The sequence below is a fragment of the Giraffa tippelskirchi genome, chromosome 2, assembly GCF_054371585.1.
Source record: "Giraffa tippelskirchi isolate mGirTip1 chromosome 2, T2T-mGirTip1v1.2.pri, whole genome shotgun sequence".
Classification (NCBI taxonomy): Eukaryota; Metazoa; Chordata; class Mammalia; order Artiodactyla; family Giraffidae; genus Giraffa; species Giraffa tippelskirchi.
In genome coordinates this window covers 114,283,232-114,311,197 of record NC_137276.1, presented here as the reverse complement: position 1 = coordinate 114,311,197, position 27,966 = coordinate 114,283,232, and the positions used below count along the sequence as shown (strand labels likewise).

Here is a 27,966-nt window from a genome sequence, read left to right as displayed (position 1 = left end):
CTTTCTGGTGGAGTCTTTAGGGTTTTCTATGTAGAGGATCATGTCGTCTGCAAACAGTGAGAGTTTTACTTCTTCTTGTCCTATTTGGATTCCTTTTATTTATTTTTCTGCCCTGATTACTGTGGCCAAAACTTCCAAAACTATGTTGAATAGTAGTGGTGAGAGTGGGCACCCTTGTCTTGTTCCTGACTTTAGGGGAAATACTTTCAATTTTTCACCGTTGAGGATAATGTTTGCTGTGGGTTTGTCATTTATAGCTTTTATTATGTTGAGGTATGTTCCTTCTATTTCTGCTTTCTGGAGGGTTTTTATCATAAATGGATGTTGAATTTTGTCAAAGGCTTTTTCTGCATCTATTGAGATAATCATATGGTTTTTATCTTTCAATTCGTTAATGTGGTGTATTACGTTGATTGATTTGTGGATATTAAAGAATCCTTGCATTCCTGGGATAAAGCCCACTTTGTCATGATGCATGATCTTTTTAATATGTTATTGGATTCTGTTTGCTAGAATTTTGTTAAGGATTTTTGCATCTATGTTCATCAGTGATATCGGCCTGTAGTTTTCTTTTTTTGTAGCATCTTTGTCTGGTTTTGGAATTAGGGTGATGGTGGCCTCATAGAATGAGTTTGGAAGTTTACCTTCTTCTGCAATTTTCTGGAAGAGTTTGCGTAAGATAGGTGTTAGCTCCTCTCTAAGTTTTTGGTAGAATTCAGCTGTGAAGCCATCTGGTCCTGGGCTTTTGTTTGCTGGAAGATTTCTGATTACAGTTTCGATTTCCGTGCTTGTGATGGGTCTGTTAAGATCTTCTATTTCTTCCTGGTTCAGTTTTGGAAAGTTATACTTTTCTAAGAATTTGTCCATTTCTTCCAAGTTGTCCATTTTATTGGTATATAGCTGTTGGTAGTAGTCTCTTATGATCCTTTGTGTTTCTGTGTAGTCTGTTGTGATCTCTCCATTTTCATTTCTAATTTTGTTGATTTGATTCTTCTCCGTTTGTTTCTTGATGAGTCTGGCTAACGGTTTGTCAATTTTATTTATCTTCTCAAAAAACCAGCTTTAAGCTTTGTTGATTTTTGCTATGATCTCTTTTGTTTCTTTTGCATTTATTTCTGCCCTAATTTTTTAACATTTCTTTCCTTCTACTAACCCTGGGGTTCTTCATTTCTTACTTGTCTAGTTGCTTTAAGTGTAAGTTTAGGTTATTTACTTGACTTTTGTCTTGTTTCTTGAGGTACGCCTGTATTGCTATGAACCTTCCCCTTAGCACTGCTTTTACCATGTCCCATAGGTTTTGGGTTGTCGTGTTTTCATTTTCATTCGTTTCTATGCATATTTTGATTTCTTCTGTGATTTGTTGGTTATTCAGAAGTGTGTTGTTCAGCCTCCGTATATTGGAATTCTTAATAGTTTTTTTCCTGTAATTGAGATCTAATCTTACTGCATTGCGATCAGAGAAGATGATTGGAATGATTTCAAGTTTTTTGAATGTACCAAGGCTAGATTTATGGCCCAGGATGTGATCTATCCTGGAGAAGGTTCCATGTGCATTTGAGAAAAAGGTGAAATTGATTGTTTTGGGGTGAAATATCCTGTAGATATCAATTAGGTCTAACCGGTCCATTGTGTCATTTAAGGTTTGTGTTTCTTTGTTAATTTTCTATTTAGTTGATCTATCCATAGGTGTGAGTGGGGTATTAAAGTCTCCCACTATTATTGTGTTATTGTTAATTTCCCCTTTCATACTTGTTAGCCTTTGCCTTACATATTGTTGTGCTCCTATGTTGGGTGCATATATATTTATAATTGTTATATCTTCTTCTTGAATTGATCCTTTGATCATTATGTAGTGTCGTTCTTTGTCTGTTTTCACAGCCTTTATTTCGAAGTCTATCTTATCTGAAATGAGTTTTGCGACTCCTGCTTTCTTTTGGTCTCCATTTGCATGAAATATTTTTTTCCAGCCCTTCACTTTCAGCCGGTATGTGTCCTTTGTTTTGCGGTGGGTCGCTTGTAGACAGCATATATAGGGGTCTTGTTTTTGTATCCATTCAGCCAGTCTTTGTCTTTTGGTTGGGGCATTCATCCCATTTACATTTAAGGTAATTATTGATAAGTATGGTCCCATTGCCATTTACTTTGTTGTTCTGGGTTCTAGTTTATACACCCTTTCTGTGTTTTCTGTCTAGAGAAGATCCTTTAGTGTTTGTTGAAGACCTGGTTTGGTGGTGCTGAATTCTCTCAGCTTTTGCTTGTCTGTAAAGCTTTTGAATTCTCCTTCATATCTGAATGAGATCCTTGCTGGGTACAGTATTCTGGGTTGTAAGTTATTCTCTTTCATTACTGTAAGTATGTCCTGCCATTCCCTTCTGGCCTGAAGAGTTTGTACTGAAAGATCAGCTGTTATCCTTATGGGACTCCCCTTGTATGTTATTTGTTGTTTTTCATTTGCTGCTTTTAATATTTGTTCTTTGTGCTTGATTTTGTTAATTTGATTAATATGTGTCTTGGGGTGTTTCACCTTGGGTTTATCCTGTTTGGTACTCTCTGGGTTTCTTGGACTTGTGTGACTATTTCCTTCCCCATTTTAGGGAAATTTTCAACTATTATCTCCTTGAGTATTTTTTCATGGCCTTTCCTTTTGTCTTCTTCTTCTAGGACTCCTATGATTTGAATATTGGGGCATTTCATATTGTCCCAGAGGCCCCTGAGGTTTTCCTCATTTCTTTTGATTCTTTTTTCTTTTTTCCTCTCTGCTTCATTTATTTCCACCATTCTATCTTCTACCTCACTTACCGTATCTTCTGCCTCCATTACTCTACTGTTGGTTCCCTCCAGAGTGTTTTTGATCTCATTTGTTGCATTATTCATTATATATTGACTCTTTTTTATCTCTTCTAGGTCCTTGTTAAACATTTCTTGCACCTTCTCAATCCTTGTCTCCAGGCTATTTATCTGTAACTCCATTTTGTTTTCAAGATTTTGGATCATTTTTACTATCATTATTCTGAATTCTTTCTCAGGTAGATTCCCTATCTCCTCCTCTTTTGGTTGGTTTGGTGGGCATTTATCATTTTCCTTTGCCTACTGCCTACTGAATATTTCTCTGCCTTTTGTTCTTGTTTAGATTGCTGTATTTGGGGTGGCCTTTCTGTATTCTGGTAGTTTGTGGTTCCTCTTTATTGTGGAGGTTCCTTCCTGTGGTTGGGGTTGCACGACTGGCTTGTCAAAGTTTCCTGGTTAGTGTTCTGGTGGGTCGAGCTGGAATTCTTCTCTCTGGACTGCAATGGAGTGTCCAGTAGTGAGTTTTGAGATGTCTGTTGGTTTGGTGTGACTTTGGGCAGCCTGTATATTGATGCTCAGGGCTATGTTCATGCGTTGCTGGAGAATATGCGTGATATGTCTTGGTCTGGAACTTATTGGCTCTTGGGTGGAGCTTAGTTTCAGTGTAGGTATGAAGGATTTCGGATGATATCTTATTAATTAATGTTCCCTGGAGTCAGGCATTCTCCGGTGTTCTCAGGTTTTGGGCTTAAGCCTTCTGCCTCTGGTTTTCAGTCTTATTCTTGCAGTAGCCTCAAGACTTCTCCATCCATACAGCACTTGTAATAAAACTTCTAGGTTAATGATGAAAAGATTCTCCACAGTGAGGGATACCCAGAGAGGGTCACCGAGTTACATGGAGAGGAGAAGAGGGAGGAGGGAGATAGAGGTGACCAGGAGAAGAGGGAGACTCAAATGGAGAGAGAGCAATCTAGCCAGTAAACATTTCCCTATGTGCTCTCCACAGTCTGGAACCCTCTGAGGGGTTCATGGAGTTACATAGAGAAGAGAAGAGGGAGGGAGGAGATAGAGGTGAGCAGAGGATAAAGAGGCAAATCAAGAGGAGAGAGAGAGATCTGGGCAGTACTCTGTTCCCTAAGTGTTCTCTGCTGCCCAGAACACCCACAGAGATTCACAGAATTGGGTTGACAAGCGAAGGAGGAGGGGGGAGATAGAGTTGCCCTGGGGGAGAAGAAAGAGAGTCAAAACGGGGAGAGAGTAATCAAGCCAGTAATCACACTCCTGAGTAAAAAACGGGTACTGAAGATTGGATTCTTAAATGTACAAAACTGATATTAAATACTATAAACAAAGATTAAAAATCTAGAGTAGAGGTTAGACTCTTAAAAAATACAATATTAAAAGAAAACAAAATCACAAAAAGTATAAAATATAATAAAAAGTTTGCTTTAAAAATAGGGTCTTTTTCTTTTGCAAGGTAATAGTGGGTTATAAAAATGAAAATTAGGTTGGGGGCTAAGATGGCGGAGGAATAGGACGGGGAGACCACTCTCTCCTCCACAAATTTATCAAAAGAACATCTGAACGCTGACCAAACTTCACAAAACTACTTCTGAAGGCTGGCTGAGGACGTCAGGCTTCCACAAAAACTGCGCATTATCTGCAAAAGAGGTAGGAGAAATTATAAAAGATAAAAAGAGAGACAAAAGAGTTAGGGACGGAGACCCGTCCCGGGGAGGGAGTCGTAAAAGAGGAGGAATTTCCAAGCACCAGGAAACCCTCTCACCGGCGGGTGTGGGGGAGGATTTTTTATCTCGGAGGGCAACGTAACTGGGAGGAAAAAATAAATAAAACCCACAGATTACGTGCCTAAAGCAACTCCCAGCAAAGAACCCCAGACGCTCGCATCATCCGCCACCAGCAAGTGGGGGCTGAACGGAGAGGAGCGGGCGGCATTGCCTAGGGTAAGGACCGAGCCCGAATGCCCTGAGGGCAATCTGAGGGAGCTAACGTGAGATAGTAACCTAAACTGTGGGACAGCGAGAGAGAGAGAACTATCCCGCGAAAAGCCCAACTCTAAGGCACTGCCGGCCCGCTCACAGAACAAAGGACTGAGCGATACCAGAGGAGAGCTAGCCGGCTGCGGACCGCCCCATCCCCCGCCGGACACAGCGGGCAGGCGGGGCCCGCCAGAGCCGGAAAGGGGCAAACTCGGCTCCAGAGAGGGCACCCCCTACCAACCTGCAAACAGGCTCCCAGTTTCTAAACAAAGTCTGCCTGAGATCCCGGAGGGTCGACAGCCGCCGGGAGGGTCGCAGCCAGAGACCAGCTCCCCAGAACCGACACAAAGCACACCGGAGCCGGGCGCGCCCGTAAACCGAGGCGGGGACCAGGGAGGTGATAAGCCGCACCGCCCCAACAGGGGAGAGCGCCCTCGCCAAACTCCTGGCCGCCTGGGCAGCTCCGATCGGGAACGGCATAAGCCGCGGGCGAAACCGAGTCTGCGCCTTTGTGGAGTAACTGGGAGCCTGAACCTGAGCGGCTTAGACCTGGGAAGTGCACGCAGCACAGGGCCCGCTCCCCGGCCGAGTAACCTGAAGCCTGAGCAGGGTAGACGGGGAAAGCACACACGCCGTGAGCGGGGGCGAACCCAGTGCGGCCGAGACACTGCGAGCTTACCACACACACGCCAGAATAGCAGTGTTCCTTCCTCCCCACAGCACGATTGAACAAGCGAACCTAAAGAGATCACCTCCACCGCTTTGTTGCAGGGCAGAAATTAGATACTGAAGAGATCTCCAAACAGAAGCCAAATAAACAGAGGGAAGCGCTTTGGAAGGGACAGGCCAACAGATTAAGATCCCTGTAGTTAATACCGACTGCATTGAAAAGGACCTATAGATCTTGAAAAGTATAAGCAGGAATAAGGATCTATCTAAAACTGAGCAGATCCCACACTGCTCACAACAGCTCCAGAGAAAGTCCGGGATATATATATTTTTTACTATTATTATTATTTTTTTTTAATTAAAAAAAAATTTTTTTTCTCTTCTTTCCTTTTTCTTCAAGTCCTCTATTACACCTTTAACTTTCATTTTCATAACCCACTATTAACTTGCAAAAAAAAAAACCCTATTTTTGAAGCAAACTACATACATATATCTTATATCTTTTGTGTTTTCTTTTTTTTAATGTTTTTTTCCTGTTCTACATTTTTTTACTGTTTCTTTTTTTACTGTTTTACTGTTTTTTTTCTTTTTACACTGTTTCCTTTTTTCTTTTTTTCTTTTTTTTTAGATTGTAAGTTTTATCAGAGTCTAACCTCTACTCTAGATTTTTAATCTTTGTTTTACATATTTGATATCAACTTTGTACATTTAAGAACCCAATCTTTAGGACCCATTTTTACTCAGGAGTGTGATCACTGGCCTGATCACTCTCTCCCCCTATTGATGCTCTTTCTTCTCCCCCAGGGAACCTCTATCTCCCACCCTCCTCCTTCTCTTCTCAACCCAATTCTGTGAATCTCTGAGGGTGTTCTGGGTACCGGAGAACACTTCAGGAACAGGATACTGCCCAGATCCCTCTCTCCCCTCTTGATTCCTCCCTTTCTACTCATGCTCACCTCTGTTACCTTCCTCCCCCCTCTCTATGTATCTCTGTGAATCACTCTGAGGGTTCCAAACTGTGGAAAGCACAGAGGGAAGTGCTTACTGGCTAGATTGCTCTCTCCAGATTTGAATTCCCCTCTTCCCCTCCTGGTCACCTCAACCCACCCCCCCCACCTCATCTCTCCATGTAACTCAGTGAACCTTTCTGGGTATCCCTCACTGTGGAGAATCTTTTCACCATTAACCTAAAAGTTTTATTATTGAGGCTGTATGGAAGGAGAAGTCTTGAGGCTACTGCAAGAATCAGACTGAAAGACAGGGGAAACATTAACTAATAAGAGACCATCCAATAGCCTCCATAAATTCACTGAAACCAAGCTCCACCCAAGAGACAATAAGTTCCAGAGCAAGACATACCACGCAAATTCTCCAGCAACGCAGGAACATAGACCTGAGCATCAATATACAGGCAGCCCAGAGGCACACCGAATCCATAGACATCTCAAAAATTAATACTGGTCACTCCATTACACTCTAGAGAGCAGAAATCCAGCTCCACCCACCAGAACACCGACACAAGCTCCCCCAACCAGGAAGCCTTGACAAGCCACCTGTCCAACCCCAACCGCAGTGAGGAACCTCCACAACAAAGAGGAACTTCATACTACCAGAATACAGAAGGGCCACGCCTAACACAGCAATCTAAACAAGATGAAAAGGCAGAGAAATACTCAGCAAGTAAAGGAAAATGAGAAATGCCCACAAAGCCAAACAAAAGAGGAGGAGATAGGGAATCTCTCTGAAAAAGAATTTAGAATAAGGATAATAAAAATGATCCAAAATCTTGAAAGCAAAATGGAGTTACAGATAAATAGCCTGGAGACAAAGATTGAGAAGATGCAAGAAATGTTTATCAAGGACTTAGAAGAAATAAAAAGGAATCAATATAGAATGAATAATGAAATAAAGGAGATAAAAGACACTCTGGAGGGAACCAACAGTAGAATAACGGAGGCAGAAGATAGGATAAGTGAGGTAGAAGATAGAATGGTGGAAATAAACGAAGCAGAGAGGAAAAAAGAAAAAAGAATCAAAAGAAATGAGGAAAACCTCCGGGACCTCTGGGACAATATGAAACGACCCAACATTCGAATCATAGGAGTCCCAGAAGAAGAAGATAAAAGGAAAGGCCATGAAAAAATACTCGAGGAGATAATAGTTGAGAATTTCCCTAAATTGAGGAAAGAAATAGTCACAGAAGTCCAAGAAACCCAGAGAGTTCCAAACAGGATAAACCCAAGGCGAAACACCCCAAGACACATATTAATCAAATTAACAAAGATCAAACACAAAGAACAAATATTAAAAGCAGCAAGGGAAAAACAACAAATAACACACAAGGGGATCCCCATAGGGATAACAGCTGATCTTTCAATAGAAACCCTTCAGGCTAGAAGGGAATGGCAGGACATACTTAAAGTAATGAAAGAGAATAATCTACAACCCAGATTACTGTACCCAGCAAGGATCTCATTCAGATATGAAGGAGAATTCAAAAGCTTTACAGACAAGCAAGAGCTGAGGGAATTCAGCACCACCAAACCAGCTCTCCAGCAAATGCTAAAGGATCTTCTTTAAACAGGAAACACAGAAAGGATGTTTCAACACGAACTCAAAACAACAAAGTAAATGGCAACAGGATCATACTTATCAATAATTACCTTAAATGTAAATGGGTTGAATGCCCCAACCAAAAGACAAAGGCTGGCTGAATGGATACAAAAACAAGACCCCTATATATGCTGTCTACAAGAGACCCACCTCAAAACTAGAGACACACACAGGCTGAAAGTGAAAGGATGGAAAAACATATTCCATGCAAACGGAGACCAAAAGAAAGCAGGAGTCGCAATACTCATTTCAGATAAAATAGACTAAAATAAAGGATGTGAAAAGGGACAAAGAAGGACACTACATAAAGATCAAAGGATCAATTCAAGAAGAAGACGTAACAATCATAAATATATATGCACCCAACATAGGAGCACCACAATATATAAGGCAAATACTAACAAGTATGAAAGGGGAAATTAACAATAACACAATAATAGTGGGAGACTTTAATACTCCACTCACGCATATGGATAGATCAACTAAACAGAAAATTAACAAGGAAACACAAACTTTAAATGATACAATAAACAAATTAGATTTAATTGATATTTACAGGACTTTCCACCCCAAAACAATCAATTTTACCTTTTTCTCAAGTGCACGTGGAACTTTCTCCAGGATAGATCACATCCTGGGCCATAAATCTAGCCTTGGTAAATTCAAAAAAATTGAAATCATCCCAGCCATCTTCTCTGACCACAATGCAGTAAGATTAGACCTCAATTACAGGAAAAAAACTATTAAAAGTTCCAACATATGGAGGCTAAACAACACGCTTCTGAATAACCAACAAATCACAGAAGAAATCAAAAAAGAAATAAAATTATGCATAGAAACGAATGAAAATGGAAACACAACAACCCAAAACCTATGGGACACTGTAAAAGCAATACTAAGGGGAAGGTTCATAGCAATACAGGCGTACCTCAAGAAACAAGAAAAAAATCAAATAAATCAACTAACTCTACACCTAAAGCAACTAGAGAAGGAAGAAATGAAAAACCCCAGGGTCAGTAGAAGGAAAGAAATCTTAAAAATTAGGGCAGAAATAAATGCAAAAGAAACAAAAGAGACCATAGCAAAAATCAACAAAACTAAAAGCTGGTTTTTCGAGAAGATAAACAAAATTGACAAGCCATTAGCCAGACTCATCAAGAAACAAAGGGAGAAGAATCAGATCAACAAAATTAGAAATGAAAATGGAGAGATCACAACAGACTCCACAGAAATACAAAGGATCATAAGAGACTACTACCAACAGCTATATGCCAATAAAATGGACAACTTGGAAGAAATGGACAAATTCTTAGAAAAGTATAACTTTCCAAAACTGAACCAGGAAGAAATAGAAGATCTTAACAGACCCATCACAAGCACGGAAATCGAAACTGTAATCAGAAATCTTCCAGCAAACAAAAGCCCAGGACCAGACGGCTTCACAGCGGAATTCTACCAAAAATTTAGAGAAGAGCTAACACCTATCCTACTCAAACTCTTCCAGAAAATTGCAGAAGATGGTAAACTTCCAAACTCATTCTATGAGGCCACTATCACCCTAATTCCAAAACCAGACAAAGATGTCACAAACAAGGAAAACTACAGGCCAATATCACTGATGAACATAGATGCAAAAATCCTTAATAAAATTCTAGCAAACAGAATCCAACATCATATTAAAAAGATCATACATCATGACCAAGTGGGCTTTATCCCAGGAATGCAAGGTTTTTTTAACATCCGCAAATCAATCAATGTAATACACCACATTAACAAATTGAAAGAAAAAAACCATATGGTTATCTCAATAGATGCAGAAAAAGCCTTTGACAAAATTCAGCATCCATTTATGATTAAAACCCTCCAGAAAGCAGGAATAGAAGGAACATATCTCAACATAATAAAAGCTATATATGACAAACCCACAGCAAACATTATCCTCAATGGTGAAAAATTGAAAGCATTTCCCCTAAAGTCAGGAACAAGGCAAGGATGCCCACTTTCACCACTACTATTCAACATAGTTTTGGAAGTTTTGGCCACAGCAATCAGAGCTGAAAAAGAAATAAAAGGAATACAGATAGGAAAAGAAGAAGTAAAACTCTCACTGTTTGCAGATGACATGATCCTCTACATAGAAAACCCTAAAGACTCTACTAGAAAATTACTAGAGTTGATCAATGAATATAGTAAAGTTGCAGGATATAAAATTAACACACAGAAATCCCTTGCATTCCTATACTCCAATATTGAGAAAACAGAAAGAGAAATTAAGGAAACAATACCATTCACCATTGCATCAAAAAGAATAAAATACTTAGGAATATATCTACCTAAAGAAACAAAAGACTTATATATAGAAAACTATAAAACACTGATGAAAGAAATCAAAGAGGACACAAACAGATGGAGAAATATACCGTGTTCATGGATTGGAAGAATTAATATAGTGAAAATGAGTATACTACCCAAAGCAATCTATAGATTCAATGCTATCCCTATCAAGCTACCCATGGTACTTTTCACAGAACTAGAACAAATCATCTCACAATTTGTATGGAAATATAAGAAACCTCGAATAGCCAAAGCAATCTTGAGGAAGAAGAATGGAACTGGAGGAATCAACCTGCCTGACTTCAGGCTCTACTACAAAGCCACAGTCATCAAGACAGTATGGTACTGGCACAAAGATAGAAATATAGATCAATGGAACAAAATAGAAAGCCCAGAGATAAACCCACGCACATATGGACACCTTATCTTCGACAAAGGAGGCAAGAATATACAATGGAGAAAAGACAATCTCTTTAACAAGTGGTGCTGGGAAAACTGGTCAACCACTTGTAAAAGAATGAAACTAGAACACTTCCTAACACCGTACACAAAAATAAACTCAAAATGGATTAAAGATCTAAACGTAAGACCAGAAACAATAAAAGTCCTAGAGGAAAACATAGGCAAAACACTCTCCGACATAAATCACAGCAGGATCCTCCATGACCCACCTCCCAGAATGTTGGAAATAAAAGCAAAAATAAACAAATGGGACCTAATTAAAATTAAAAGTTTTTGCACAACAAAGGAAACTATAAACAAGGTGAAAAGACAGCCTTCAGAATGGGAGAAAATAATAGTAAATGAAGCAACAGACAAACAATTAATATCAAAAATATACAAGCAACTTCTGCAGCTGAATTCCCGAAAAATAAACGACCCAATCAAAAAATGGGCCAAAGAACTAAACAGACATTTCTCCAAAGAAGACATACAGATGGCTAACAAACACATGAAAAGATGCTCAACATCACTCATTATTAGAGAAATGCAAATCAAAACCACAATGAGGTATCATTTCACACCAGTCAGAATGGCTGCTATCCAAAAGTCTACAAGCAATAAATGCTGGAGAGGGTGTGGAGAAAAGGGAACCCTCTTACACTGTCGGTGGGAATGCAAACTAGTACAGCCACTATGGAGAACAGTGTGGAGATTCCTTAAAAAACTTGGAATAGAACTGCCATATGACCCAGCAATCCCACTGCTGGGCATATACACCGAGGAAACCAGAATTGAAAGAGATGCGTGTACCCCAATGTTCATCGCAGCACTGTTTACAATAGCCAGGACATGGAAGCAACCTAGATGTCCATCAGCAGACGAATGGATAAGGAAGCTGTGGTACATATACACAATGGAATATTACTCAGCCATTAAAAAAAATACATTTGAATCGGTTCTACTGAGATGGATGAAACTGGAGCCCATTATACAGAGTGAAGTAAGCCAGAAAGAAAAACACCAGTACAGTATACTAATGCATATATATGGAATTTGAAAGATGGTAACGATAACCCTATATGCGAGACAGAATAAGAGACACAGATGCATGGAACAATTTTATGGACTCTGAGGGAGAAGGTGAGGGTGGGACGTTCTGGGAGAATAGCATTGAAACATGTATATTATCATATGTGAAACAGAACACCATTCCATGTTCGTTGCATGTGACAAGGGCTCAGGGCTGGGGCAATGGGATGATCCAGAAGGATGGGATGGGGTGGGAGGTGGGTGGGGGGTCCAGGAAGGGGAACACATGTAAACCCATGGCTGATTCATGTCAATGTATGGCAAAAACTATTACAATATTGTAAAGTAATTAGCCCCCAACTAAAATAAATAAATTTATAAAATAAATAAATAAATAAATAAAACAAAAAAATAAAATCTAAAAAAAAAAAAAGAAAATTAAAGGAGTAATAGAGGATTTAAAAAAAGAAAAAAATTAAAAATTAAAAAAATGATAATAGTAAAAATATATCTAGGACTTTCTCTGGAGCTGTTGTGGGCAGTGTGGGGTCAGCTCAGTTTCAGATAGTTCCTTGTTCCTGCTTATACTTTTCAAGATCTATAGGCCCCTTCCAATGTAGTCGGTGTCAACTACAGGGATTTTAATCTATTGCACTTGTCACTTCCAAAGTGGTTCCCTCTGTTTGTTTGGCTTCTGTTTGCAGGTCTCTTCAGTGTCTAATTTCCGCCCTGACACAAGGGGGCAGAGGTGGTCTCTTTAGGTTCACTTGTTCAGTCGTGCTATGGGGAGGGAGGAACACTGCAAACCAATATCACTGGTGTGTGTGTGGAGAACTCGGAGTGTCTCAGCCACATTGGGTTTGCCCCGGCTCGTGGCGTGTGTGTTTTCCCAGTCTACCCCACTCAGGCTTCAGGTTACTCTGCCGGGGAGCGGGCCCTGAGTTGCGTGCACTTCCCAGGTCTAAGCCTCTCAGGTTCAGGTTCCCGGGTACTCCACAAAGGTGCAGATTTGGTTGGGCCAGCAGTTTGTGCCGTTCCCCGGTCGGAGCAGCTCAGGAAGCCACCTGTTTGGCAACGGCACTCTCTTCAGGTGCAGTGTGACTTATCACCTCCCCGGCCCCAGCCTTGGTTTCCGGGCGCGCCCAACACCGGTGTGCCTTGTTTCTCTACTGAGGAGCTGATCTCTGGCTGCCACCCTCCCTGCGGATGTCAACCATCCGGAATCTCAGGAAGTCTTTGCTTAGAAACTGGAGGCCTGTTTGCAGTTTGGTAGGGGATGCCCTCTCTGGGGCCGAGTTTGCCCCTTTCTGGCTCTGACTGGCCCCGCCTACCCGCTGCCTCCAGCGGGGAATGGGCCGGCCCGCAGCCGGCTAACTCTTCTCTGGTATTGCTCAGTCCTTTGTTCTGTGAGTGAGCTGGCAGTGTCTTAGGTTTGGGCTTTTCACGGGTTAGTTCTCTCTCTCTCTCTAGCTATCCCACAGTTTAGGTTGCTATCTCATGTTAGCTCCCTCAGATTGCCCTCAGGGCATTTAGGCCCACTCCCTACCCTAAGCAATGCTGCCCACTCCTCTCCGTTCAGCCCCCACTTGATGGCAGATGCGAGCGTCTGGGGTACTTCTCTGCTGGGAGTTGCCTTTAGGCATGTAATCTGTGGGTTTTATTTATTTATTTTTCCTGCCGGTTATGTTGCCCTCCGAGATTCAAAAACTTCCCCCAAACCCTCCAGTGAGAGGGTTTCTTGGTGTTTCGAAACTTCTCCTCTTTTACGACTCCCTCCCTGGGATGGGTCTCCGTCCCTAACTCTTTTGTCTCGCTTTTTATCTTTTATATTTTGCCCTACCTCCTTTCAAAGATGATGGGCTGCTTTTCTGGGTGGCTGATGTCCTCTGCCAGAGTTCAGGAGTTCTTTTGGGAAGTTTGTTCAGCGTTCAAATGTTCTTTCGATGAGTTTGTTGGGGAGAAAGTGGTCTCCCCATCTTATTCCTCTGCCATCTTAGGACTGCCCAAACTTATACCATTTTGGATGCTAGAGGAAAAACAATTACAAAAATATTCACTTGAGCACTTCTTTGTTGCTGGGATGGACAAATATTTTCCCACCAGTTTCTAGTGGTCCCTGAGTGTCCTACTTCCTTATTAGGAAGAGACTTTCCCTGTCTTCGAAATCTTAAAGCTATTGCAGTCCTGATAGAAGATGTTTTAAAATTTCCTCTTAGCGATAAACTATTTTTCAGTTCAGTTCAGTCGCTCAGTCGTTTCTGACTCTTTGCAACTCCATGAATTGCTGCACGCCAGGCCTCCCTGTCCATCACCAACTCCCAGAGTTTACTCAAACCCACGTCCATCGAGTCAGTGATGCCATCCAACCATCTCATCCTCTGTCGTCCCCTTCTCCTCCTACCCCCAATCCTACCCAGCATTAGGGTCTTTTCCAATGAGTCAACTCTTCGCATGAGGTGGCCAAAGTATTGGAGTTTCAGCTTCAACATCAGTCCTTCCAATGAACACCCAGGACTGATCTCCTTTAGGATGGATTGATTGGATTTCCTTGCAGTCCAAGGGACTCTCAAGAGTCTTCTCCAACACCACAGTTCAAAAGCATCAATTCTGCGGCGCTCAGGTTTCTTCACCATCCAGCTCTCACATCCATACGTGACCACTGGAAAAACCATAGCCTTGACTAGATGGACTTTTGTTGGCAAAGTAATGTCTCTGCTTTTAAATATGCTATCTAGGTTGGCCATAACCTTCCTTCCAAAGAGTAAGCGTTTTTTAATTTCATGGCTGCAGTCACCATCAGCAGTGATTCTGGAGCCCAAAAAAATAAAGTCTGACATTGTTTCCGCTGTTTCCCCATCTATTTCCCATGAAGTGATGGGACCACATGCCATGATCTTAGTTTTCTGAACGTTGAGCTTTAAGCCAACTTTTCCACTTTCTTCTTTTACTTTCAACGAGAGGCTCTTTAGTTCTTCTTCACTTTCTGCCATAAGGGTGGTGTCATCTGCATATCTGAGGTTATTGATATTTCTCCCAGCAATTTTGATTCCCGCTTGTGCTCCTTCCAGCCCAGCGTTTCTCGTGACGTACTCTGCATAGAAGTTAAATAAGCAGGGTGACAATATACAGCCTTGATGTACTCCTTTTCCTATTTGGAACCAGTCTGTTGTTCCATGTCCAATTCTAACTGTTGCTTCCTGACCTGCATACAGGTTTCTCAAGAGATAGGTCAGATGGTCTGGTATGCCCATCTCTTTCAGAATTTTCCACAGTTTATTGTGATCCACACAGTCAAAGGCTTTGGCATAGTCAGTAAAGCAGAAATAGATGTTTTTCTGGAACTCTCTTGCTTTTTCGATGATCCAGCGGATATTGGCAATTTGATCTCTGGTTTCTCTGCCTTTTCTAAAACCACCTTGAACATCTGGAAGTTCACGGTTCACGGATTGCTGAAACCTGGCTTGGAGAATCTTGAGCATTATTTTACTAGCGTGTGAGATGAGTACAATTGTGTGGTAGTTTGAACATTCTTTGGCATTGCCTTTCTTTGGGATTGGAGTGAAAACTGACCTTTTGCAGTCCTGTGGCCACTGCTGAGTTTTCCAAATTTGCTGGCATATCGAGTGCAGCACTTTCACAGCATCACCTTTGAGGATTTGAAATAGCTCAACTGGAATTCTATCACCTCCACTAGCTTTGTTCGTAGTGATGCTTTCCAAGGCCCACTTGACTTCACATTCCAGTATGTCTGGCTCTAGGTGAATGATCACACCATTGTGATTGTCTGGGTCGTGAAGATCTTTTTTGTACAGTTCTTCTGTGTATTCTTGCCACCTCTTCTTAATATCTTCTGCTTCTGTTAGGTCCATACCATTTCTGTCCTTTATCGAGCCCATCTTTGCATGAAATGTTCCCTTGGTATCTCTAATTTTCTTGAAGAGGTCTCTAGTCTTTCCCATTCTGTTGTTTTCCTCTATTTCTTTGCATTGATTGCTGAGGAAGGCTTTCTTACCTCTCCTTACTATTCTTTGGAACTCTGCATTCAGATGGGAATATCTTTCCTTTTCTCCTTTGCTTTTCACTTCTCTTCTTTTCCCAGCTATCTCTAAGGTCTCCTCAGACAGCCCTTTTGCTTTTTTGCATTTCTTTTCCATGGGGATGGTCTTGATCCCTGTCTCCTGTCCAATATCACGAACCTCTGTCCATAGTTCATCAGGCAGTCTGTCTATCAGATCTAGTCCCTTAAATCTATTTGTCACTTCTATTGTATACTCATAAGGGATTTGATCTAGGTCATACCTGAATGGCCTAGTGGTTTTCCCTACTTTCTTCAATTTAAGTCTGAATTTGGCAATAAGGAGTTCATTATCTGAGCCACAGTCTGCTCCCGGTCTTGTTTTTGCTGACTGTATAGAGCTTCTCCATCTTTGGCTGCAAAGAATATAATCAATTTGATTTTGGTGTTGACCATCTGGTGATGTCTGCGTGTAGAGTCTTCTCTTGTGTTTGTGGAAGAGGGTGTTTGCTATGAGCAGTGCGTAACCAGTCACAAAATGAAACAACTCCTAAATGGGAGAGACCATTCATGGATGTCTGATCAAAAGATCCTCAGATAACAAGTATTGCTGTTGGAAAATCCAGGCCTGACTATATCCCCTTGTGAGGTTCTTAACCCAGCTACCCCCTTGCCTACCCCTGAGGGTCTCTCCCCTTTCACTCTTGCCTAGAAACCTTGGACCACTAGACAAAACCCTGAGAGGAATTGTCAGAAGATCCTCTGGCCAATCCTGAGGAAATCTGATACACTGATGGAAGCAACTTTGTCTTAGATGGAAAAAGAAGAGCCAGATATGCAGTAGTTTCCAATTTCGAGACCATAGAGGCTAAACCTTTGCCACCAGTTACTTCAGTCCAATTGGCTGAGTTCATAGCCCTGACTCGAGCTTTGGAGCTGGGAAAGGGAAAAAGAGTAGCTATTTACACGGACTCCAAGTATGCCTTTCTGGTGCTACATGCACATGCTGTTATTTGGAAAGAAAGAGGCCACTTGACCACCCGAGGGTCTCTAATCAAACATGGTGATCAAATCCTTAGACTCTTGAAAGCAGTCCATCTGCCCGCTGAGGTTTCAGTCTCCTGTTGTAAAGGACACCAAAAAGGGAGCATGGAAGTTGCATGAGGGAACCAAGCAGCTGATCAGACAGCTAAGAGAGCTGCGTTACAGAACAATGACCTAATAGGGGTGACCACTTTAGTTCCACAGGCTAATTTGCCAGAAACTCTTTCATATACTGAAGGTGAGACTCTTAAAGCTAAGAGTGAGGGCTTTCAAGAAGATCATATCGGGTGGTTCCCAAAGGAGGGACTCCTTTTTTCTGCCTGGGAACCTCCAATGGAAGTTGGTTAACTCCTTACATGCCACCACTCATTTAGGGGAGAAGGCCCTCCAAACATTACTAGAAAGGTCCTTCAGAGGAACAGGCCTCCAAACGACTATAAGGCAAGTGGTCTCCTCTTGTACCACTTGCCAATTAAACAACCCCCACAGAGCTTGAAGACCCCAGCTAGCCCAGCCTATCCAATGGCATGGGACCTACCCAGGGGAGGACTGGCAGATGGACTTCACCCAGATGACAGTTTCTCAAGTGTATAGATATCTATTAGTCATGATAGATACATTTACAGGATGGATTGAAGGCTTTCCCACCCAGTTTGAGAAGGCTGAGGAGGTGGTAAAAAAATTGGCCCATGAAATCATCCTGAGATTTGGTCTGCCCAGGTCATTACAAAGTGACAATGGGACATCATTTACTTCTATGGTCACCGAAGGGGTCTCTAAAGCATTGGGCATTACTTATTACCTCCATTGTGCCTGGAGATCTCAGTCTCCAGGAAAAGTTGAAAGAGCCAACAAATTCTTAAAATCAACGATAAAAAAGATAACCCAGGAGACCTTCCTTGGATGGAAGGAAGCTTTACCAATAGCTCTCCTCCACACCCATATTTCCCCAAGGAACAGGCTGGTCTTAGTCCTTATGAGATGCTATATGGGAGACCTTTTGTTTATGTCAATGACCTCTTCGTAGATCCAGAGGCTCAGACCCTCCAGTCTTATACCATGGCCGTGGGGCAATTCCAACAAGAAATACACATGTGGGGTGTCAACCGGACCCAAAAGATTCTAAAGAGCCACCACTATATGCTCCAGGTACACAAGTCCTAATCAAAGTCTGGAAAGATGTGTCCCCAAAGGCTCAATTCCAGCCCACATGGAAGGGCCACTACCCTGTAATACTTTCTACCCCCACAGCAGGCAAGGTACCAGGACATGACTCCTGGATTCACTACTCACTAGTCAAGCCATGGAAGAAAACAGAAGAAGACACTCAATATACCTGTGAGCCCCTGGGAGAGCTCAGATACCTATTCAGAACTACAGATGAGCATCATTCTAAGGAACACCTCCAAAATTAAGTTTCTGGGGATCAGATTTCTCAGGATAGCTCTATCTCTTGAGGGGGGAATGTTAGATAGTTAGAATAGGAAAAATGAGTCCAAAATAGTGGTGGCTAAAAGACAAAGATAGAGAAACAAAAGACAATCCTACTGTTCTTATCATTTGGGAAATTATGTGGGTTTTAGGAGTTCTATGCCTGGAACCTAGGGCAAAGACTTTATATATATGTGTGTGTATGTGTGTGTATGTGTATGCATATATATATATATATATATATATATATATATATATATGTATGTATGTATATTCTATAATTTCACAGGAATGGAGGAGACACATCAACTCCTAATATCCATGGCCGTTGAAGTGACATACTTCATTTTTAGATTTGGTCACATGAACTCAACCAATTGCAGAGGAAAATGTAGGGGAGCTGGTAAGAGTCTATTGACCATGTGTCTGCCAAGGTCAACCACCTGGACCTGCAAACACAACCCCTCTCCCCCCTCCACCTGGAGCCACTCCTCTGTTGTCCTGAGCGAGCTCTGAGTTGTCCCTAACTCAATGCAGACCTTTGTTCTTCCAGCCCTGCACTGCCTCTCAAAGAGACCTTGAGCACTTCTCCTTCTGGCCTGCCAGGACCTACCTTGCGGGGTCAGGGCTATCTCCTCTCCCTAGAGCCCACGAGGGCTGAGGCAGGAGCCAGCAGTAAGGGCTGCGCTCCCAGTGTGTGACTGGCCCTTGTGTAGGAACAGATGTGACAGTGTGAGCAGAATCTCCCCTCAGTGAGGGCACAGCTTCTCCAGGCAGGCAGGGCAGGTTTGCGTGTGTGTTTTAATCACATAACACTATGATTTATTTAACTTTCCAATTATTTTTCACATGAATTGCCAAGATGTTTCTCCCACACTTAAAATTTGTTTTGTTTTGTTTTTAATTTTTATTACAATATAGTTGATTTACAATGTTGTGTTAGTTTCAGATGTACAGCAAAGTGAATCAGTTGTATATATACATATATCTCCTTTTTTCATATTTAAAATTTTAAATCCAAAGTCCACATTCATCTTGGTTGGTATTTTATTCATTGATCTGATCTAATTCATACTTTATATTTCATATTTTATGAAATTACAAAAATTCTCCTTGGGGTTCCTCTGAGGCACTAGCTGAGCAGCACTACCTAAACAAGTTGGAGTGTGAGGTTGGCATGACCTGCAAGTTCTGAGCTAGTGCAGACCTGCAGCCATCGCCTTGTCCATCTCGTGATGGTCACAAACCATTCAACAATCAATCCCAGGAGTGTTCTGGGGAGCAATGCCAGGCAGACATACAGTTTCTTAGGATCTATTATAATTTCCTTTAAAAACGCTTTTCTTACCTTTTTGTTTGATTTCTACCATTCTCAATGATTCTTCAAAATCACCAAAGAAAAGGGGGTTCCAAATGACATTTAGGAGCATCTTCAGAAGGCTCAGCTGTAGGCTCTCTGGGCCTAGGGTCTGGGGGGTTTAAGCATCACGCTCTGCCCTGGGTCATGCTGTTGCCTAAAAAGGACAAGGCAGAGGATGGTGAGGCAGAGGGAAACCTGATTTCCATGAAAATGTGCGAGAACTGCTCCAAGGGCATAAATTGAGAAAACCGAGTGCTGTTGCATTTCCAACACCACTGCCTTTGACGGGTACAGAGTTTTCGAAGCTACCAGCTGGGGTCCTCAGGGACTGAATTTCCCTTGGGCCCCTGGTTCCCTCAAGGGCTCAGATGGCATCCCCGGGCAGCAAGCCAACTGGAATTAGAAGGTAAATGACATCATGGCCAGATTCAGACTGGGGTATCTGTTCCGACCTCCCCAAACTTCATGCTCTGTATGACCCACTTGTCAAGGCAGGCATCACCGTGTGTCACATTCATAAATAGCTCCAAACACCTAGGGGCTTGGGGCCCCTGGACACAAAAAGGATGTCTGTCTTTCTTCAGTGGTTGCTTTGCATGAAATAAAATCAATGAACCAAGCTCAGACAGAATCGAGGATTTTCAGATCAATTCCTTTTTGAAGTTAGATTTGGGATTTTAGGACAACAATGGACAGCACCTGACCAGAAGTTTTCTTGGAGGTTAGGGAACTAAGTTTGGGAGAAGTGTAAGAACTGAGATACTGAAAAGAAGACAGTTCCCAAAGAAGCTAATGGCTTGATTTTTTTTTTTTTTTTTTTTTGAGAAGCTGGAACCTGAACCTCTGCTTTCTGATCTGATGCTGCTTTCAGTCTGGTCCTCTTCAGGCATTGTGGCCAGGAGGGCCACAATGTACCATCTCACTGATGGAGCCTGAAGGTCCAGATCTGGCTTCTCAGATCTGAAAACAAAGAAACAAAGGTGGACCTGACTGGGCAGCCTATTTGAAGAGTGGCCAGCAGAATTGATCAATTCTAACTGCCAAAATCCTCACCCCATGGGATTTGCTACACAAACTTAGGCAGCTTGTAAAGTGCCCAGGACTGTGGTCTGAAACAGAAGCACTTCACCCATGGAGAAGGTCTAGGGCCTCAAAGATGCTGAGTGTCCACTGAGTGGCAGCATGGCTGGCCTGTGTGCCCAGCAGGGGTCTGCTTTCGGTCCAACCCACAGAATGTGGCAGTTTCAGGTCAGCATCGCAGTTTATCATTGACCACAGCCTCACAGGTGTGAACCAGAGTGTGTGGGTGGGGCACCGAGGTCCAACGGCAGAGGGCAACAGATTTGGTTCTAGCCTGTCCCATAGTCCTGTGGGAAGTGAGGGCACACCTGGGCTGGATCAGGGTGGGGAGAGGCCACCAGGGAGGGTGCAGCCACCCAGCTGAGGAGCGATGCAGGAGCCAGGTGGATCCAGGTCCCAAAGAACAGGATCCATCCAGTGGGGATCTTCAAGGCCACCCCTCAAAGGGACCGGAAGAAGAGTCTTGATTTCTAGATGAGCATCTGAAATTGCTTTCCTACCAGCAGGTCAGACAACTGGGTTCACTGGGCAGGTGGAGACCAGCCAAACTGCATGGGTGAAATCAAACAACATGGCTTTCCTCTCTCAGGTCCCCCAACCCCTGACTCCTCTGCTCCCACTACAGTTAACATGTGATGACCATCCACTTAATGAACTTGGTTCCCAAACCCACACCATGGGTCCACAAAAATACCTCCCCTGGGGTCTGTCCCTTATAATCCAAGGTCCCCATAGGGTTCTGATTTCCACTCAGAGCTCAGAAACCTGAATCTTCAGACCTCAGCAAACCTACTGCCTCCCCCACCTCCCCTTCGAGCCACCACATGGATTGAAGAAGTAGGAACAGCAGCCCCCAGCCTAGAAGGCGGAGTTCCCAGATACAAGTGTGAGGACCCACCTTGGAGCAAGAATCAAGGCCATGAGGGACTGCAAGTACCTCTTGTGAACAGTGTTCCACATCTGAGTGCCGAGGCCTATGCTGGCTCTGAGGTCAGCTCCAGGGTCCCTGCTCCCTAGGCAATGCCCAAGAAAACTCAGGGATCCATCCTGGACTAGATGTCCCAGGTCGCTGCATTGGAACCAGAGCTCCTCCAGGGAAGGTACAGCTCTGATGATTCTAGTACTGAGTCCAGGATGTAGGAGTAGGAGAGGTGCTTTTCCCTACACTACCAACAAGCAGGGCTCTGACCCCAGCTGGGGGTCCTGTGAGTCAACTTGGTTCTGACACTGTTCACCCGGAGAGAGCATCAGGTCCCACAGGCTGAAGGCTCATCCACACAAGACCACCCCCACTTCAGATGCCAGTCACAGGTCCAGGCTGTCACCTGTGCTTCTGACCAAATGTCTATGATTTGGAGGTTTCTAGAACCCCCTCCTGGGGCTTTAATTTGCTAGAGCAGCTCACAGAAGTCAGAGAAACATTTTGCTTACTAGATTACTGGGTTTTTGTTGTTCAGTTGGCAACTTGTGTCCGACTCTTTGCAACACTATGGACTGCAGCACATCAGGCTTCCCTGTCCCTCACCATCTCCTAGCTTTTCTCAAGTTCAGTCCATTGCATCAGCAATGCAATTCAACCATCTCATCTTCTGTCGCCCTCCTCTCCTTCCTTCAGTTTTCCCCAGCATCGGGGTCTTTTCCAATGAGCTGGCTAAGTAATGGAGTTTCAGATTCAGCATCAGTCCTTCCAATGAATATTCATGGTTAAATGGAGGAGATGCAGATGGTAAGTGAGGCATGGGGAAGAACATGGAGCTTCTCTGTCCTTCATGAGGGCACCACTATCACCAGATCGCTAACTGTTCCCCAACATGGAAGCTCCCCAGACTCTGTCTTTTTGAGTTTTATGGAGGTTTCACTCCATAGACTCTATTGATCAAGCCATTGGCCATTGGTGACTGAGTCAATCTCGAGCCTCTCTCCTTCCAGGAAGTCATGGGATGGGGCTGAAGGTTGTACCCCTCAATTCATGGTTGGTTCCCGTGGCAACCAGCCCCCATCTGCAGGCACTTCCGAAAGCCTCCTCAGTGACATCAGCCCAGCAGCGGTGGAAAGGGGCTTGTTGTTAGTAACAGGACACCCATTTCACCTTGTGGATCAGAGGACAAGAGACCAAGTGGAACAAAAGGTACCCCCATTGCTCTTACTGCTCAGGAAATCCAAAGGGTTTGGGGAGCTGTGAGTCAGAAACAGGGACAAAGGCCAAATGAGTATTTCTCATTATAAATCAGTGTCACAGTGTCCTTTACTCAAAGCAGCACATATTTACTAAGCACAGAGGTGGCCTTTCACTTCAGGGACCCCTACTCACCTTGTTCCCTATCGAGGCTGTAGGAGGGATTCTAGTGACTTTTGGAAAGTAAAATTTGCCAAGTGAGATATTTTAACCACAACTTTTCCAGTGCATTTCGTTTCATATGTGGTGGAGGTGGCTGCTGGTAATTTGGGGCCTGGCTGGTGGAATGTTGAGACAGGGATACTTAAGTTAGAGTTGAGGGTGGGGGCTTATGTACTTGGTTGCCCCATCATTGCCATTCATCCCAGGGCTGGCTCTGACCCCTGCCCTCTGACCCCTGCCCTCTGACCCCTGCCCTCTGTGGACCAGCCAGGGTTCTGAAGCCACCTTGTAGCACCAGGGCTGCACTGTGACCCTTGCAAGCCTCACTGAGCCCAGTCCTAGAAGATGTGGAGCCACAGCCTCAAAACGTGTGTCAGTGGGATTTCCCTGGTGGTCCAGAGACTAAGACTTATGCTCCCAATGCAGGGGTTCCATGTTCAATCCCTGGTCAGGGAACCAGATCTCCACATGCTGCAACTAAGAGTTCACATGCCACAACTAAAGGTCCCACGTGCTGCAACTAAGACCCAGTACAGCCAAATAAATAGTTTTTAAAACTACTTTTTAAAAAATGTGGTGGCAAAAACCGGTCTGTGTGAATGTGTCAGAGATGAGTCAGTCAGCTAGTTAATATGATTATACTATTTTCCTATATTTTGTATATTTGTGGCCTTTGTAGGCTTTTAAACTCTTAGAATTTGCTGTTTTCTCATGCTAAATAATTTATTTTGGACCAATTTTTCAAAGAGTTTTGAATTCTTTTTCTTAAAGAGCCTCTTCCAAATCATGAAAGCTTTAGGCCCATGCACCCTGTGCTGACCATGAACTTGGTCTGGCTGACATTTTTCCAGGCTCTAGGGGTATGGCTGTGAGAAAAACAGACAAGCCCCCTGCACCATAGGTGTGCCGGCACCCAGCACATGCCTAATAAAGATTGCCTGACCCCAGTTGCACCCTGGAAAAAGTCTGCTCCTTAGCAGGGGCGAGGGCTAACACTAACCGCACTCAGTGTCACTGGGACAGGCTTTCAGAACTGCTCCTATCCTTTGAGAGTTACACGACCAGGCTGGCATGAGCTGCCCTGCCTCTGCAGGGCACAGTCTGGGAAACACTTCTCCTGAGGCATGAGCTGGTGGCTGGTGGCAGGTGGCTGATGGCCTGCCCTCCCCTTTGTCCTGTCCCATGACCTGAGACATTTCCTCACAGATGACTTTTTGTGTTTCTTGGTTTCATCTTGTTTTTTCAAACACTCAACTTCTACATTCAAGGCTCACCATTTAATATGGCAGTGTCCTTGAGAATATATCCGCTGCCTTATTATTCCCTTAAGAGAAATTCATGAGAATAAAATCACAAAATAAGAAATTGTCATGGCTTTTGGTTTTACTTTCCCAAGTTGCTTTCTTTCCAATTTTAGTATACGTGCTGCCGAAGCGAGCACCCAAGTTGCTTTCTTAAAAGTCTCTAGTTTACAAGCCCCCAGCTGTGGTGGGGAGAGTGTACCTCACCACTCAGTACTGAGTTGGGTGTTTGCTTCTTAAATATGGCAAATTTGATATATGGAAAGTGGCAACTCTTTGCTTAAATAGTCATGACTTTGATCACTAATAGAATTAAATATTTTTCTTGTGTATTTTTTATTTTATATATTTATTTGTATTCTTTGTGCTTCTATATATTATCTGAAATTATTGTTTACACATGTCCTTTGCCTGTCTTTCTGTTGATTTTTTTTTAAGGTCAATTTTCTATTTTCTTAGGTAAGACCGTATGAACCATTTCTCTAATTGTGGTGAGTATTTTCCCTACTGATTGTTAGAAAATGAATTTGATGGCTGGGTTCCATCAGTTCTACTGTCTCCATGGCAAACAGATGGCTGACTCTAGATCCGTTCAGAGTACCAGCTGGGGCTTGAAGGGTAGTGGAGGATCTGACCTACAATGAGATGAGCACTGAAGTCTGCAAGGATTTCTCTGCTAGCATAGCACAGAGATGGCACATCCCAAGGCCTCCCTCTCCAGGTGGGCAGCCACACAAGGCCTGCCCGTGCCTCCTCCAGAACCCACTCCTAAAGGGTCCTTTGCATAAGACCTTAGAAGGGCTCCTCCTGGCAGTAGTGAGAGCCAACCCCCCAGGCAGGACATAGGAAAACTTTTCCACTCTGGCCCCTGCCTGCCTTTCTAGCCTCACCTCCTTGAGCCCATGCTGTCCTCAGCATCAGCATCAGCATTGCTGGCTGCTTCTGGTTCCTTGAGTGGGAGAGAACTTCCACCCCCAGTGTGTTTCCCTATAAGACTCCTGCTCAGCCTCCAGTGAAGGCCAGTGAAGGCTCAGTGAAGGCTCAGTGAAGACCTCGTGGCTTCAGGAAGCTTCCCTCCTGCTGCACCACCCCATGGCACTCATGACAGGGGTTCTAACTGCCTGTATGTCTCTGCACTTCACTGTGCACACCCTGATGCCAGGTGCTGCTTCCCCTCTGCCTTGCCCACCACACCTGGCAGGCACCCTGTGTATTTAAGAGAGTGGAAGTGGGTGGGGAGGTGGCTCGGGGTCTCTGTGGATCTGGCGCTGTGGAATTGCTCTTTCAAAGTGCAAGTCCTTTCTCACACAAGGGGCACAATCACTGCTATGGGAGACGGGGGTGATTTTAGGGTCATTATTAAAATGAAAATAGAAATCATCTGTGTTAAAATGAAAGTAGAAATCATCCGTAGGTCCACTCTGGGCAGGCAGACAGCTTTTGTGGAAGATAAAACCATCAGTTAAGGGTGACATTTCTCACTTGACATGAGAAATGAATATATGAAGCAAGGGTGGTGTAGTTACACTCTAATTTCACTCTTTTTCTAGAGTTTCAGCAGCCACTAGATGTAAGTGCCAAGGGGACCACACCATCTGCTCACGTGATCAGATCCCTACATGGTTTGTCACCTGCAATTTTCAACCGTGGGATCCAGTGCATGCGTGCTCTGCTGGGGACTGGGGCAGGGCAGTGTCTGCTGTGCTAGATGCGTTGTGGGACGGTGCATCTTCTGGGAGGTGCTGTGTCTACCATGGAGGGTGCTGGCACTGCCCCAAGGCAGCATCCTTGATTAGCAGCTGGAGCCCTGCTGGCCAGCTCTGCCTGGTTCAGCAGCCTCATGCCCTCAGTGGGGGCTTGGGGATTCCCCTAAGCTTTCCAGGGATGCTCCATGGAACAAAGTCAGGGGAGGTTCCTTCCCCACCATCTCCCCACCAATGCTTTCCTAGGTGATTTTTCTTTTAGGCGGCATTTTCCTCAAAGTCTTCTTTATGGCAGGACTTGAACTGCTGTTTATTGAAGCCATCTGACAAAGATGATCTCCTATTTCCAGGAGTCGGAGGGCCAAAGCTGAAGGCCCAGAAAGAGGAGGCCATGTACATAGCAGCAGCACAAACCTGCAGGCCATTGTGACCCTGGCTCTGTCCCAGGGTTTGTGAGTCTTTCTGTTCCTGGAGCAGCTTCTTACCAACATGTGTCTGCAGTAGCATCATTTGGGACTTTATTAATCTGTAGCTGCCAGGTATCCTCCCTAGATTTGGGCTGCTTGGGGCCTAGCCACTGCCCCCCTTCCCCCACCAAGGGGACTCTGATGCCGATCTCTTGAGGACCCATTGGGTAGAGAGAATGAACCAGGAACTAGAGGGTCAGTCCTGAACCTTGGTCCACCGATCAGCAGAACTGCCTCACCTGGAGTGTGTTAAAAAGTGCAATCTCAGACCACCTGCTGCTAAGTCACTTCAGTCGTGTCCGACTCTGTGCAACCCCATAGACGGCAGCCCACCAGGTTCTGCCATCCCTGGGATTCTCCAGGCAAGAACCCTGGAATGGGTTGCCATTTCCTTCTCCAATGCGTGAAAGTGAAAAGTGAAAGTGAAGTCGCTCAGTCATGTCCGACTCTTCGTGACCCCATGGACTGCAGCCCGCCAAGCTCCTCCATCCATGGGATTTTCCAGGCAAGAGTGCTGGAGTGGGTTGCCATTGCCATCTCCATCAGACCACCTAGGTCTACTGAATCAGAATCTTCGTCTAAATATGACCCTTGGGCAATACTATGCACCAAAAGAATTTAAGACACACCAACCCAACCATGGGGGAGGCAGAATTGAGATAAAGGCAAAGGAGTCCTATAAAATTCAAAAAGAAAGCCAAGTCACCCTGGGGAATGTTGGAGGTATTTGGAGACACAATGTTTTTGCTCCCAGGTTGTGAATTCTCAGTCTAGGAGACAGGCAAAAAGGATGAGTCTGGAGTGGTGTTCGTCCAAAGTGCTGGATACTCATTGTCAAGCACAAACACACAGACCAAAGCCTGTGGCTTTGAAATGGGTGACATTCTCAAGTGGCATGAAAAGGAAAATGTAGGCTGATTTTGGTTTTCATTCCAAACTGACTTGCTTATTTGGGATAGAAAACAGACATCCACTGTCGACCCTGACATCATAAGGTCTAAGCTTGTTTGGCTGAGACCCGTCCCTAGCCTCATCATCAATCTTGGGGCCCATTCGAGTGTAAGACTCCAAAGTCTGTGACCCCATCCCCTCCACCACCAGCCTCTGCCTCTGGGTCCTCCATGAATGCTGGCTATGTGTGCCTGCTCCCTGGCAAAACTGAGCCTCTGCAGCTGCTCCCGCCAGAAGTTCACTCACCCAGAGCTTTTGGTGAGTTTATTTTTTTAAGATTGGGGATAATTCAGAGAGCTTATTTTTCTCACTGGCCCTTTTCCATCCATCTCTTCCCAGCCATCCCCATTCCACCACCAAACAAAACAAGTACTGTTGGATCAATTTGGGAATCGCCTTC

The 27,966-nt window shown here is 43.8% G+C and overlaps 1 protein-coding gene across 1 annotated transcript in view; it reads left to right on the top strand.

Moving 5' to 3' along the window:
- LOC145538333 (uncharacterized) overlaps positions 1-18,769 on the top strand; it is a 61,866-nt gene extending 43,097 nt beyond the window's left edge. Inside the window, exon 3 of the mRNA XM_081570287.1 lies at positions 18,656-18,769. The gene's annotated coding sequence lies outside the window, so the exon portion shown is untranslated. The remainder of the gene's footprint in view (positions 1-18,655) is intronic.
- The last annotated feature ends 9,197 nt before the right edge of the window (positions 18,770-27,966 follow it).